Genomic DNA, 15,303 nt, shown 5'->3' with positions numbered 1-15,303 from the left:
CATTCTAACTGGCGTAAGGTGGTATCTCAAGGTGGTTTTGATTTGAGTTTCCCTGATGGCTAATGATTTTGAACATTTTTTCATCTGTTAGCCATTTGTATATCTTCATTGGAAAAGTGTCTGTTCATATCTTCTGCCCATTTTATTATTTGATTATTTGTTTCTCGTGTATTGAGTTTGAGAAGTTCTTTGTAGATCTTGGATACCAATCTTTTAGCTGTAGTGTCATTTGCAAATATCTTCTCCCATTCCGTGGGCTGCCTTAGTTTTTTTGACTGTTTCCTTGGCTGTGCGGAAGCTTTTTATCTTGATGTAGTCCCACAAGTTCATTTTATCTTTTGTTTCTCTTGCCTTTGGAGATGTGTCATGAAAAAAGTTGCCGTGGCTGATGTCAAAGAGGTTGCAGCCTATGTTCTCCTCTAGGATTTTGATGGATTCCTGTNTTCTGTGATTTTGATGGATTCCTGTCTCACATCGAGGTCTTTCATCCGTTTGGAGTTTATCTTTGTGTATGGTGTGAGAGAGTGGTCTAGTTTCATTCTTTTGCATGTAGCTGTCCAATTTTCCCAACACCATTTATTGAAGAGACTGTCTTTTTTCCACTGGATGTTTTTTCCTGCTTTATCAAAGATTAGTTGCCCATAGAGCCGAGGGTCATTTCTGGGTTCTCTATTCTGTTCCATTGGTCTATGTGTCTGTTTTTGTGCCAGTACCATGCTGTCTTGGTGATCACAGCTTTGTAGTATAGCTTGAAATCAGGCAACGTGATGCCCCCAGCTTTGTTTTTCCTTTTCAACAATTCCTTGGTGATTCGGGGCCTTTTCTGGTTCCACACAAATTTAAGGGCTGTTTGTTCCCACTCTTTGAAAAATGTCATTGGTATTTTGTTCGGGATGGCATTGAAAGTGTAGATTGCTCTGGGTAGCGTAGACATTTTAACTATGTTAATTCTTCCAGTCCATGAGCATGAATGTTTTTCCATCTTTTTGTGTCTTCTTCAGTGTCTTTCAAGAGTGATCTGTAGTTTCTAGAATATAGATCCTTTACGTCTCTGGTTAAGTTAATTCTGAGATAACATATTATTTTTGGTGCTATTTTAAATGGAATGGATTCCCTAATTTCTCTTTCTTCAGTCTCATTGTTTGCGTATAGAAATGCAGCTGATTTCTGAGCATTGATTTTCTATCCCGCCACATTACTGAATTGCTTTATAAGTTCTAATAATTTGGGGGTGGAGTCTTTTGGATTTTTCATATAGAGTATCATGTCATCTGCGAAGAGAGACAGTTTGACTTCTTCTTTGCTGATTTGGATACCTTTTATCCCTTTTTGTTGTCTGATTGCTGTTGCAAGGACTTCTAGTACTATGTTGAATAATAGTGGCGAGAGTGGGCATCCTTGTTGTGTTCCTGATCTTAAGGGAAAGGCTTTCAGCTTTTCTCCATTGAGAATGATATTCGCTGTAGGCTTTTCATAGATGGTTTTTATGAAATTGAGGAATGTACCCTCTATCCCTACACTCTGAAGGGTTTTAATCAGGAAAGGATGCTGTATTTTGTCAAATGTTTTTCTGCATCAGTTGAGAGGATCATATGGTTCTTGACTCGTTTCTTGTTGATATGATCTGTCACACTGATTGATTTGCGAATGTTGAACCACCCTTGCATCCCAGGGATGAATCCCACTTGGTCATGATGGATAATCCTTTTAATGTAGTGTTGGATCCTATTAGCTAGGATCTTGTTGAGAATTTTGGCGTCCATATTCATCAGGGATATCAGTCTGTAAATCTCCTTTTTGATGGGGTCTTTGCCTGGTTTTGGGGATCAAGGTAATATCTGGCCTCATAAAATGAGTTTCGTAGTTTTCCTTCTGTTTCTATTTTTTGAAACAGCTTCATGAGAATAGGTATTATTTCATCTTTGAATGTTTGGTAGAAGTACCCAGGGAATCCGTCAGGCCCTGGATTCTTGTTTTTGGGGAGGTTTTTGATCATTGCTTCAATCTCTTCATAATTAATCGGTCTGCTTAAATAATCAATTTCTTGTTTCAGTTTTGGTAGTTTATAGGTTTCCAGGAAGGCATCCATTTCTTCCAGGTTGTTTAATTTATTGTCATAAAGTTGTTGATTAAAGTTTCTAATGATCCTTCCTATTTCATTGGTGTTGGTTGTGATCTCTCCCCTTTCATTCATAATTTTATTAATTTCTCTATTCTTTTGAATAAATACTTTCTCTATTCTTTTGAATAAGTCTGGCCAGTGGTTTATCGATCTTATTTATTCTTTCAAAGAACCAGCTTCTATTTCTGTTGATCTGCTCCACTGTGTTCCTGGTTTCTAATCCATTGATCTCTGCTCTAATCTTGATCACCTGCCTTCTCTTGCATGGGTTAGGCCTGTTCTTCTGTTCCAGCTCCATCTTGTTGAGGTGAGAATATAAAAACTGCATTTTAGATTTTCTGTCCTTTTGAGTTAGGCTTGGATGGCTATGTATTTTCCCCTTAGGACCGTCTTTGCAGTGTCCCATAGATTTTGGACCGATGTGTTTTCATTTTCATTGGTCTCCAGAAATTGCTTAATCTCCTTCTTAATTACCTGGTTTACCCAGTCATTCTTGAGCAGGATGGTTCTTAGTTTCCAAGTGTTTGAGTTTCTTCCAAATTTTTCCTTGTGATTTGAGTTCCAGTTTCAAAGTAGTGTGGTCTGAGAATATGCAGGGAATAATTTCAGTCTTTTGGTATCAGTTGAGACCTGTTTTGTGACCCAGTATATGGTCTATTCTGGAGAAAGTTCCATGTGCATTTGAAAAGAATGAGTATTCTGTTGTTCTGGGGTATAGTGTTCTGTATATATCTATGAGGTCCATCTGGTCTGGTATGTCATTCAAAGCTCTTGTTTCTTTGTGGATTTTCTGGTTATGTGTTCTGTCTATTGCTGAGAGTGGAGTGTTGAGGTCCCCTACTATTAACGTATTATTATCTGTATGTCTCTTAATCTGGTTAAGAGTTGGCTTGTGTATCTAACTGCTCCCCTGTTGGGGGCATAGATATTTTTAATTGTCATATCCACTTATTGGATACATCCTTTAATAATAATATATTGTTCTTCTGTATCTCTAACTACAGTCTTTAGTTTAAAATCTAATCTGTCTGATATGAGAATTGCTACCCCAACTTTCTTTTGATGTCCATTGGCATGAAAAATGGTTTTCCATCCCTTCACTTCCAGTCTGAATGTATCTTTAGGTTCAAAATGAGTCTCTTGTAGACAGCAAATGGATGGGTCATGTCTTTTTATCCAATCTGCAACCCTGTGGCATTTTATGGGAGCATTTAGGCCGTTCACATTGAGAGTGATTATTGAGAGATATGATTTTAATGATGTCATGTTGCCTGTGAAGTCTTTGTTTCTATAGATTGTAACTTTGTGTTCTGTATCACTCTTGGGGTCTTTTTACTTTTATAGAACCCCCCTTAATATTTCTTGTAGGGCTGGCTTGGTGGTCACATATTCTTTCAGTTTCTGCTGGTCTTGGAAGGTCCTTGTCTCTCCCATCAATTCAGAATGACAGCCTTGCTGGATAAAGGATCCTTGGCTGCATGTTCTTCTCAGTTAGAGCTCTGAAAATACCTTGCTTCTGTAGATAGTTCTTACATTATTCTGATATTCCTCCCTCTGTACGTGAGGATTTTCTTCCCCTGGCCACTTTCAAGACTGTATCCTTGGATCTAATATTTGCGAATTGCACTATGATGTGACGTGGTGTAGGTCTGTTCTCATTGATCTTGGGAGGGGTCCTCTCTGCCTCTTGGACACAAATGCTTGTTTCCTTTTCCAGATTAGGGAAGTTCTCAGCTACAATTTGTTCAAACATTTACGTTTTGATTAGAAAAACATAACCATGTAACTCTTTTCAAATAACTACTTAATACCATCCTTCAATTTGGTGAAAGCTACAAAGGGTGTCAACTGTTATTACTAAATTTCTAGACTCTTTTTTATTGCAAATATTTTTTCTCCTAAAAAGCAAACATTTGCCTTGTATAGTTTTTAATCTTGTCCCATTTGATTTTTTCATTCATTTCTATTTTCCTTTACTATCTGCTGGAAGATATTCTCCCTTACCTATGGGTTTGGTACTGAAACATTTTTGAAGTGTTTTAGCCTACTTATATATAATTTGATCTGTACTCATTTAAGACCTCTCTTCCTATTAAAAAGCATAAAGATGAAAGTGACTACCCTTTCCTTTATTTATTCTTTAAGTTACTAGTCATTCAATCATTAAATGTAGGATAGCAGGTGATCTAAGGATAAAACAGATACATGGATCATTGCCAAAAAGACATTATGTGTGCTATAATAAGGGTCAGAAGAGGGTCTGGAAAGATGTGGTGAGATGTCATGGAATAAATGACATTTCTAAACCTTTAAATGTAGAGGGGAAAGTAAAGGGTGTGTTTGGAAGGTAGGCTAATTTTAGTGGAGTAGATTATTTATAAATAAATATAGTGGGAAAGGTACCCTGGAACAAATCTTGAGAGTTTAAAAAGCAAGTAATGAGTTAACACCTTAAGAATTTCATCTATTATAGATGTATTATATGTCCAATTTAATTAGAAACAAATGTTTGCCAAAATAATAAGCATACAAAAAAAAAAAAACCCCATGATTTGTGTTTAGCAAGAATAACTAGTTCAGTGCTGGGGCCTGATTTTTATTATTCCTCTGTATAGTGCAATGAGTCCATCTCTGAGTGTGAGCCACACTTCCAAATTAATGGGTCTCCTTGAGCCACACTTAGGTGTCCTGATCTGAGTGAAGCAAGACAATGAAATGGAAGTGTTTTGTTTTGTTTTGAAGACTTAAATAACTTTATGAATAGTGATAGTCCTTTAAGTGGGAAGACCTAATATAGTGTTTTACTACCAGAAATACATCTGCTGCCATGGTCTGACTTTGAAACCTAAGAAATGGCTTCCCATTCTACTTGGCATTTTGGTATGGCAAAAAGTGGCTAGAAGAATTTGTGCATTTCTACCCTTCTTCCACTTGTGATTACTGTGATTAAGGAAAAGGATGAATTAGTTACAATCTTTATCCTAAGAGTGAATCAGTACCATGTCATGTTCAGAGAAGTGTGCTGGGGAAATAAGGTATACAGGACTTTACTTGCATATATCTAAAAACTAAATTTGACTTTTGCTTCCAGCTGAGATGGAGTAACAGAGACCAGACTGAACCTTCCCAGCTGAAACAACTAAAAAGACAAGACAAAATACATGAAAGAATGGTTCTTGAGTCACTGAACATCACACAGTGAAGGACAGTGATGGCTGAGAGATGAGAAACAAACAAGGTAAGCCCTATGATTATTCCATCTTACTGTGTTAAGAGAGGTTCCAGGCCACAGCACAGGATATGGAACCTAGGTGGAACCCAGCAGACTCTGTGACTTAAGGAGATAAAGCTGAGTCTGGGGAAACCAAGGCAGCTAGAATTTGCAGGACACAGTACCAGAAAAGAGAGAACTCTGGAGATCTTTACAGGGTTCCCCAAAAGTATTCATAAAAGTGCTGACCAATGCTTGCATGTTAGGGAACTACGTGAGGCTGGGAAAGAACTAGCCCAAAGGATAAGAGGGAGCAGCACCTGATGTTCACACAGATTGGTAAAGTTCATGGGACATTTTTTTTCCCCATGAGACATTTGAGTAGAATTCTCAGAAGGGTCCCTTGCACTAGTAGGGAATAATTAGCCCTCAACTAAATAGTGTTTTCATCCTACTCAGCAAAATTTAAAAACAAGATGCACAGGGATCAAACTGTTTTCAGATCACATAACAATAGTGTTTTCATCCTACTCAACAAAATTTAAAAACAAGATGCACAAGGATCAAACTGTTTTCAGATCACATAACAATAGTGTTTTCATCCTACTCAACAAAATTTAAAAACAAGATGCACAGGGATCAAACTGTTTTCACATCACATAAAAAACTTGAAATTTATAGGAATTCAAAAATAGCTACCCAACAAAGCAAATTCACAATGATTAGGTTCTAATCAAAGATCACCAGACACATGACGAGGCAGGAAAACACAACTCGTAATGAGGAGAAGAATCACTCAATTGAATCAATGCAAAACTTATGTAGATATTAGGATTAGAAGAGGATGACAGTAAGGGAATTATAACTGTATTTCCATGTTCCAAAACAAGGAAGATATAAAAAAAACCTCTCAAACTTCTAGAGATGAAAACTATATGAAATGAAAAAACACTGGATGAGATTAATGGCACATAAGAAGAAAAGATAAGTGGACTTAAAGGCCCAGCATTGGAAACTATGGAAAATGAAGCCCACAGAGAAAAGAGTAACCCTCTCTCCTCTCCCCAGCTTCATCCTCTGATGAAACCAGAGCATCAGCAACCTACAGGTTAACCTCAGATGGCCTGACACGTATATAATTGAAGTCCCTGCAAAGGGGGGCAGCAGGAAGGAGAGGGGAAAGAAAAAAATATTTGAAGAAGCAATGGCTGAAGAATTTCCGTTTTTGATGAAAAGTAATACCCAGAGATCCAAGAAGCTCAACGAACCCCAAGCATAAGAAACAGAAGTAAAACTAAACCAAGGTACATCGTAATCAAAACATGATGTGATAAAACTAGTGATAAAGAACGGAACCTTAATAGCAACTAGAGGGAAAAAAAAATTATTAAAAAAAAGATGACAGCAGATTTCTTGTTGGAAGCCGTTCAGATGCAGTAGCGACTTTACAGTTTTGAAAAAACAAATCAGTTCAGCTGAATACAAATCAGATTCTGAAAGTTATTCACTGTCAAACTTAGAACCATAAAACAAATCAAATGCAGACTCCCTATGATGAAATCCTATCTACAGGCAATATGTCAGACTACATTTATAGGTTGTTATCCTCAGAGAAAAGGAAAAATCACCCACCAGTCATCCTCCATAGCTTTTACTAGTCCTCTCACACCAATATCTGCACTTGTATTTCCAGTAGTCACTGTTTTAAAAATGGAGAAAGTTCACAGATGGAACTATAGCCATCTAAAGCCTGTATTACTGCTGAGTTCTTAGATGCAGAGGCTATCATGGAAACATTCTATTCAAACCTTTTCTCTGTGCTAATTTTTTTTTCACTTGTTCCCATGCCTCTTCCAGATGTTTATTTTGCAGGTTACTAGAATAATAATATTTTTAAAACTCTGCCTGTGTTTTGGGAGGAAAGATCCTCTTGCTACATTCCTTTCTGTGTATTCTTCTGTCAGTTTTGTCTCACGTCCAGTTCATTCACTCTAACAGTCTTTTTTTTTTTTAAGATTTTATTTATTTATTTGACAGAGAGAGACAGAGAGAGAGGGAACACAAGCAGGGGGAGTGGGAGAGGAAGAAGCAGGCTTCCAGTGGAGGAGCCTGATGCGGGGCTCGATTCCATAACACTGGGATCACGCCCTGAGCCGAAGGCAGATGCTTAACAACTGAGCCACCCAGGCCCCCCAAAGAGAGACAGCTAGCGAGAGAGGGACCACAAGCAGGGGGAGTGGGAGAGGAAGCAGCAGGCTCCCAGCAGAGCAGGGAGCCTGATGCGGGGCTCGATTCCAGGACCCTGGGATCAGGTCCTGAGTCGAAGGCAGATGCTTAACGACTGAGCCACCCAGGCGCCCCCTTCACAGTCTCATTTTAGATGCTGCAGCTCCTAAACGGTGTACCTGAACCACCTCAAAACAGGCTGTGGCAGTGGGCAAATTGTCACAACCTATTCCATTTTCTCTGCCCGTAATCCCACACATTTAAGGTACTCACCTGTCAAGGGATGGTAAAGAAGGACTAGGTCTACTTTTTCAAACAAAAGCAAATGAAAGCCATCCTTTCTTCTGACCAAATTCATCAGTAGAAGTGGGGCCCTGAGAGACTGGAATGCAAGCTCCGGTACTGCAGAACCTCCGGTACTGCAGAACCTCCCTGAGGGGCCTCTGGGTCCTCTGAGATGTGTACGGACAGGGAGGCATCAGATAGAAACGTAAGACAAAGCCTTGATGGGACTGATCTATACAACTGCAGCGCCCAAACCCTCTGTGAATTAAAGCAAGACTTAGCTGCAGTCCTAAGGGACCTACAGCAAAGAAGACTTGGAGAGGTAAAACTGACAAAAATATTCGCAACAGATATTTATCGTTCACTATGTACCAGGCAGTGTTCAAAACGTTTTTGCATATATTGTTTAATCTTTGCAACAACCCTGTGAAGCAGGTACCATTATCCTCATTTTACAGTGGGAATAAATAACACAATCAAGGTCACAGTGCTGGAGTCAGAATGAACCCTATTAGTCTGATTTCTGAACCCACATTCTCAGCCACTCTTCCTTAGCGTCTCTCAGGAAATAGTGTGTGTGGGGGGTATGGTGGGGCAGGAGGGACTGGACAAAGGCTACACATATGGATAGTGCCTTTTCCCCTCACTCTTTACCTCCCTCTCCTGAATGCCCGAGATGTCACCCACTTTGCCTAGCTTATTGATCATTTTAAGGAACAAGCAAGAAGTAATTTTACAAAAGTACTTTTCAAGTGTCATGTAAATATAAGGTATTACAGAGGGGGTCTAAAAGACAGAAGCAACATATAAGGGAGCTTAAGAAAGAGTAGTGTATGGAGAATAGGAAGACAAGGAAGAGCAAGTCTCAAGAAGTATTTGGCATTACAGAGAGGCAGAGAATATTTACTGATGCCTTCCTCAGTTGCTACTCTCACCTGCTTCTTTTCTCATTTCTTAGCCCAAAGAATCTTGGCCCAAGAGTGAAACTGTTCATCTGAAAGCTCTGATTCCCATCTTAAGGGATTCATAAATTGGATTACATAGTCTCTTTGTTCCATATAGGATAAGAAATGAAGCAGTCATAAAGGATCAAGAACAAATTTATTTTTGCACCTATAATTTAAAAACTCAGTAAGATAGACTGAGAGGAATCTAAACTAATTGGCTAAGACATCTTAAAACGTGTGCCTTTAATTTAAAAAAGGATGAAGGAAAGAAGGGAGGGAAGAAGGTAGGAAGGAAAGAAGGAAGGAAAATACCCACCTTTGCTGTGAAGTAAAAAGTAATGGAAAGCTGTCTCTACTTTAATGGCCTTGAGAGCACTAATTTCTTTACAAGTTTTGCCAGAGCCTTGGCTGGTCCACCCCCAGCAGTAATGTACAGAGACTGAGTGAGCACATGTGTCCTGCTGTAATTAAGGCTGCAGAGCAGAGCAGCAGGTGCAAACTTCTCATCCTTCAACTTGACTCTTAAACTGCTTGTGCTCTTGTAACCTAAAGTCTAAACTTGTTAAAAGTGAGATTTGGAAGGTCATTAGTCTATAACAGGAGCTAGGCACTACAGACATTTCTTTAAAGCAAAATTAGAAACAGCTACCTAACACACATCAGCCGTTTTAAGATGTTGCCGTTTCACATTTTCCAGGGGGGGGAAGGCTATGAATTCCAAGGAGATTAATATCCACATGAGCATGATATTGAAGCCAGATTGGAAGCCTTCTTTTCCCTTAAGAAAAAGCTTTTCTAGTAACAGAGTCTCTTGCCCAACCCTCTTTCAATGTAATTCAGGTGCTCAGAGATTTTCTGATACAAAGGGCTCAACCATCACTGAGGTTTCGTCTTATTTTCTTGTTAAAAATTTATCTGTAGAAGAATTTGAATTGTAGTCACCTTTCTGTAGAGCTGAGGCAGCAAAACCTCTCTGCAAAATAGTTGCATTTAAAATGTTTCAATGTGATCCTGCCAGATCCTAAAATAATTATGGCTTAGAAAGGCAGACGTGGCTTTAGGTCTGAACAATTTTTATCATTCTGTACCTTTTCGTGGGGTCAGAAGAAAGATCAGTGACATAACTGTGTGCCAAGAAAACATACTGACATAGAAGCCATGTGCTTCTGTGGGAACGCCCAAAAGGAAGGTACAATGCCTGGGGAAAGATCACGGTTTTATTAGGGATAGTATCAGGGACACTACTTGTTTGGCATAGAGGTTCTAGCATTGGCAAGGGAACCAACTTTTTCTTTCTAAGCACTAGCAATGCCTGTGCCAGTTGTAGAATTCTTTGAAATTTTTAGCTAATAGGGTCATTGCTTCTTCTTGAATGCCTGCTCCGAGAACTAAGAAAAAAGACTGGGTTGACAATGACTTTAAGAGCCAATAGAAGAGGATTTCATAGCTTAACTCCTGGGGTAGAAAAGACCCCTGTTGGCCAAGGGCAGATGCCACAGACCTTGCAAGGACACAGCTAGCCTGCAATGCTGTCCAAGCCTAGCTAATAGAGTTTAAATTATTTATTAGCTGTGGCTATAAATTAGAGATGAATGGAAGGCCTTTGGGCCTGATCTTGGATATACTCCTTATTAATGACTTTCAGGCATTTTGTGCTGTAACAGAGTTTTTTATAAGAGGATTGAGTATTCTCTTGTATGTAGGAATGACTAACGCTATTACTATTTTGCGGACTGTTCTTATCTCAAATTCTGCTCTAAAAGGGGTTTAGAGAAGTTCTTTGATAGGAAAGGTAAATGTAGTGAATCACCCACTTAATTCAACTTACCTTTCACATCCTTCTGTCATAAACAGGTACAGGATCCAATTCCCATCTCAGAAAGTTTATCTTACCTCTCTTCCGGCCATCAGCAAAACTTACTGGCTCGTGGCTGTGCCAAGTGTCCACAATTCTCATAGAAACATTTGAGAAAAAAATACAGGTACTATTAGGGCTCTTGAGGGTCAGATATCACCCAAGCTGTTTAGCTTACCCTTCTCAATGAAATAAGCTAGTTAGCACCACGGCCAAAACTTGCTGCACTTCCTCAATGAACACCAGGAGATAGGAAATACAAGGACATTTAGAAATACTAAAGAGCTATGTACCTTGGTATGAGTACATGCAACCTCAAGATACCGTTCAAATTTACACTTTTCCAGCCATCAATCTCTTTCTCTCTCACACATCCATGCACACAAAATCTGATGGCATAAGACAAGAACTTTTGCTCATATTTTTTTAATGTATCACAATGAGCAGGAAACATACTTGATGAAATATTTTCAAAGGAGTATATTCAATTACCATCTACAATCAACTTAACTATGACAACAAAGTTTTTGTGACAAATTTTTTTTTTCAGTTTGAAAGTTCCATGTGGTTCTGTTAGTCTCCATGTATTTTGGTACAGTTCGAGATCAGCATTGTTACAGTAACAAAAAAGCTAACAAGACTACATTATAGAAAAACACCAAGAACATCATTTTTGGTTTCACTTGCTCTATTTTTTTTTTGTTTTTTTGTTTTTTGTTTTTTGTACATTGCAAAGGCTGTTCATATACCTCTTCACCTCAGGGTCACGTTCATTTATGCTTTCTTTCCTACCCAAACTTGCCCCCCTCCCCCCCCAAGAAAGTAAACAAACAAACCAAAAAAACTAGTCAAAGCTTTGTTTCACAGTGGGCAGTATCTCAGCGCCAACAAACAACCAACTCAATTTATGCTTCTATTTAAAATGTTTTAATTTAATTTATTTAAAAAAAATATATGTCCATGAACATCAAGTGCACTGGCTTGGGTCACTGCCTCTCTCTCCTGCAACTTCCTGCCATGCCTGATAAACTCAGGTTAAACACATGCCGTCTGTTTTACTTTATTTTCAATCATGTAAAACTTTGGCCACATTCATCTCTTTAAATAGCTTTTAATTAAACAACTTCCTAGATTTATTAAACTCTTCCGTGTGTGTGTGTGTGTGTGTGTGTGTGTGTGTGTGTGTGTGTCCTTCTTAAGTTTTTTTTTTTTTGGAAGGACGAAGAAAGGATGGTTGAAATAAGTTCCATTCGGTGGGTTCATGTGGTGCCATGACTGAATGGTGTCAGGCGCCAACCCACACCTCAGAGTATTTGGGAAAACAAAACCAAAACCAAAACCAAAAAAAAAAAAAAAACAAAACCCAAAAACAACCAAAATATGAAGTGTCAATAGAGGTGAAGAACTGATTTAAAAAGTGAGTTGAGATATCCTATTCAGCTACCTACTATGCAACAGACAGGAGTTAAATTCTCCTAGTGAGACCAATCTGAACTGTTGAGCATCATAGTGAATTCATGCTTTGTAAATGATACCAGTCACAGCCATAGTGGATGTCAACCCACAAACATCTAACTAGCTCATATTTGACCTCTAACTGTCACCATCACTGACTGCTTTGCTACTTCTGAGTTAATGCTGAGAATTCTTTTTCCTTTTTTGAATGAACATGTATGTGGGTGGTGGCATTGTAGAGGAAAGCATCAAATGTGCAGCCCACTCCAGGATGAAACAATCACATAACCCTCTGAGAAACACTGGTGGGTAGAAGCATGCTTAGCCAACCTACCCAACCACCTTGCTGTTGCCAGATACACCCACAAGTCAAGGCATGGCATAACAAAACACTGACAGTCACTCTGCCTCACACAGGGAGGATGGCATAGTAGCTCAAAACACACAAACAAACAAAAACAACTGTTGTGGAGGGGGTGGCAAAATTACAAGGAAATGAACTTAAAGTTGGGGGGGGGAAGGGACAGAAATTGCACTATTACCAAGCAATATCATTTTTAAAAACAAAGTTTTCAGAAAAAAACCTAGCAGAATTTGACAGGTAAAGCTAGTGTTAAATTGTTAATTGGTATCACATAGAGAACCAAAAACAAACATTTTTTTTTCTATATGATACAGACACAGAGTAACATACAACAGTTAAATGGCAAAAAATATATATATATTTCATAGAGTTACAAACAAGATAAAATAATGGAAAACAAAAAACTGTACAACTTTAAAATTTAAAAATGTTCATCTCAAACACAGGGAGAAATACAAGAATTCTTGTTAAAAGAAAAGAGCTTTTTAAAACAGCAAATGTTTTTGTGTACTTGTTTTTGACACCTTATGCTACAACTGGATACTGGTATGAATAGTTAGATGGTACTCTTTAGTATTTCTACTTAAAAAAAAATTTAAAAAAAGGAATTTGCACTGTGCATCAGCCTAGTTAGAAATATATACAACAGTTCTGGATCTACTCTTTCATTAAACCAAAAACAAATTCATAAAAATAAAATAGTCCCGGCTAAAAAAGAAGAAGAGAAAAAAGAAAAAAAAAGAAATCCATTTTCAGATCTTGGAATGCTCCAGTCTTTTGCAAAGTCGTTGAGTGGCTTCAGCACTGGGGAAAGAAGCCCGAAAGATGACCAATGGAACCTGCATTCACAGTCTTCGAAGTTCCCTTTTGAAACATAAGGAAGAGAATGAAGGGGAGGATTTCACACTTTCGGGGCAAGGGGAGATTGTTTCTGTTGATGTTTGGCTATGAAAGTGAAACAGCAAAGCATCTATTTGTCTCCAAAATCTATGTTTTAGCAGCACAAAGTTTTCCTTTCAAAGTTCAGACCGTTGTTTTAAGATGAGAAAGGGTGTATGTTGAGTTGTGTTATGTGTTACAGGAATACAGATATTAACATAAATACAAGTGCCTCACATACGGTTCCTTTTTTGCTTTCTGTACATTGCTATCTGCTTCTTTGTTGGCTGCACTCTGGATCACTCGCCGCTCAGACTGCCTAACACAAGGACAAAACTTTGAAGTAAAAAATGTGTCTTTTGGTATATGGAATTGTCATTAACAGTTGCCTCTCTGCTTGCAGAAGAAGCACATAACAACCTGGGAATCTTTTGTTTTACACTTTCTTTTATTAAACTAAGTCTTGTTTGTTTAAATCAGAAACAAATTCTCAAGTAACAAGAACCCTTTCCCTTTTTTCTGCATCAGCAGTGAAAGGGTGTGTCTTTGGATTTTATTTAAAGCATGAAATTTCTTTTTCTGAGAGGAAAGAAAACAAAAACAAAACCCCTAACCAAAAACTTTTTTAGAAAGAAAAGCACACAGCCCAATTACACAAACCGAAACAAATGCTTTAGTTTAGGAAAAGAATACTTGAAGCATCCTACCAAACAAGGAGGAAAAGAAGGGATAAAAAGAACAGCTAAAGAAAGGATAAATAAAAAATAAATGGCACAAGGCTTACAGACATAGGTAACTAGAATTATATGCCTTTAAAAAGTTTCAACTCCCCAACCAAAAATAATCTGTGAGGATCCTAATGACCCCTAGAACCTTTTGAAATTCTTTCTTTAGTTTTATAAAATAATTCTGCAGCTACCCTCTAAGAAATGAAGGCAGCTACCTTAAGTGGGAGATTATAGGGTGAAGGAGGAAGGAGAAAGTGGAATTAAGGGACAAAGGGGAGAAAAGCTTAGGCGAATCAACGGATTGCAATCTATCTGCTAGGAATGAACAAGACAACATCAAATGAGGAGCTGTCAGCTGGACCATACAAAAAGCTAAATGTACACAAAAGGTTTTTTTTTTTCCTTTTAAATCTACCATACTGCTTCAGTTCATTTCCAATGCAACAATCTACTCAACACCAAAAATGGTCATATCTATCATAAATACAGAAAGTCAGTTTTTAAAACTTATTTTTTTTAAGCTACAAGTCCTCAACACTCTGTGTGTGGGGTTTTTTTTTTTTTTCTGAAAGTGGGAGTGTTTAACTTTTCCCCTTGAAATTGGCTTCAGCAGAAAAGCTATCCTTTAAATCCCCAGAAAGCTAAAGCAGTTCACATTGTTTTTCTCGAATACTTTCTGCCCGTTTTTAAATTAAAAAAACAAAAAAATCTCTTCTGGAACAAAAAAAAAAAAAAAAAAAAAAAAACTGAAAAAATATATATTATAAAACAATGATTCTGAAAACAGAACAAAGTGTGAGCGATTGACCTGAGAATAAAAAGACATTACATTTCTTTTTTTTCTTTTAGCAAGCCATTGGTATCTGAATGCTAAGATAGCAAGAAATTTAAAACTGTAACAAGGTGGACTGCTTTCCCATACAGTGCATGCCGGGCTCCTCTGTGCTATCAACGTGGGGCGTTTATTGAAAAGGGGCAAATATACAAGGGGTTTAAGCTCCAAAGACATTAGGGAGGCCCTGTGGACTTCTGTTTCCCAGACCAATAGTACCTTCAAAAGGACACAATGTAACAGGGTTAAGGTTTTTTTTTTTTTTTAATAGTAAAAGAAAAAAAGAAAAGACAAGAATGTAAAATCACCGGCATAGATAGGTATATGGGAAAACAACCCACGCTTTTTCTTTCTTTTTTTTCCTTTTTTTTTTTTTTTTTTTTTTTTTTTTTTTTTTTT

The 15,303-nt window shown here is 37.9% G+C and overlaps 1 long non-coding RNA gene across 2 annotated transcripts in view; it reads left to right on the top strand.

Annotated features, from left to right (window-relative positions):
- LOC109490278 overlaps window positions 1–15,303 on the top strand; it is a 125,007-nt gene that overhangs the window by 107,985 nt on the left and 1,719 nt on the right. For both annotated transcript variants that reach the window (XR_002143578.2, XR_004619085.1), the window contains one exon: window positions 5,214–5,360. This is a non-coding gene — a long non-coding RNA (uncharacterized LOC109490278). The remainder of the gene's footprint in view (window positions 1–5,213; window positions 5,361–15,303) is intronic.

This window comes from Ailuropoda melanoleuca, chromosome 12 (assembly GCF_002007445.2).
Source record: "Ailuropoda melanoleuca isolate Jingjing chromosome 12, ASM200744v2, whole genome shotgun sequence".
NCBI classification, from domain to species: domain Eukaryota; kingdom Metazoa; phylum Chordata; class Mammalia; order Carnivora; family Ursidae; genus Ailuropoda; species Ailuropoda melanoleuca.
This window is presented reverse-complemented; position numbering and strand designations above follow the sequence as displayed.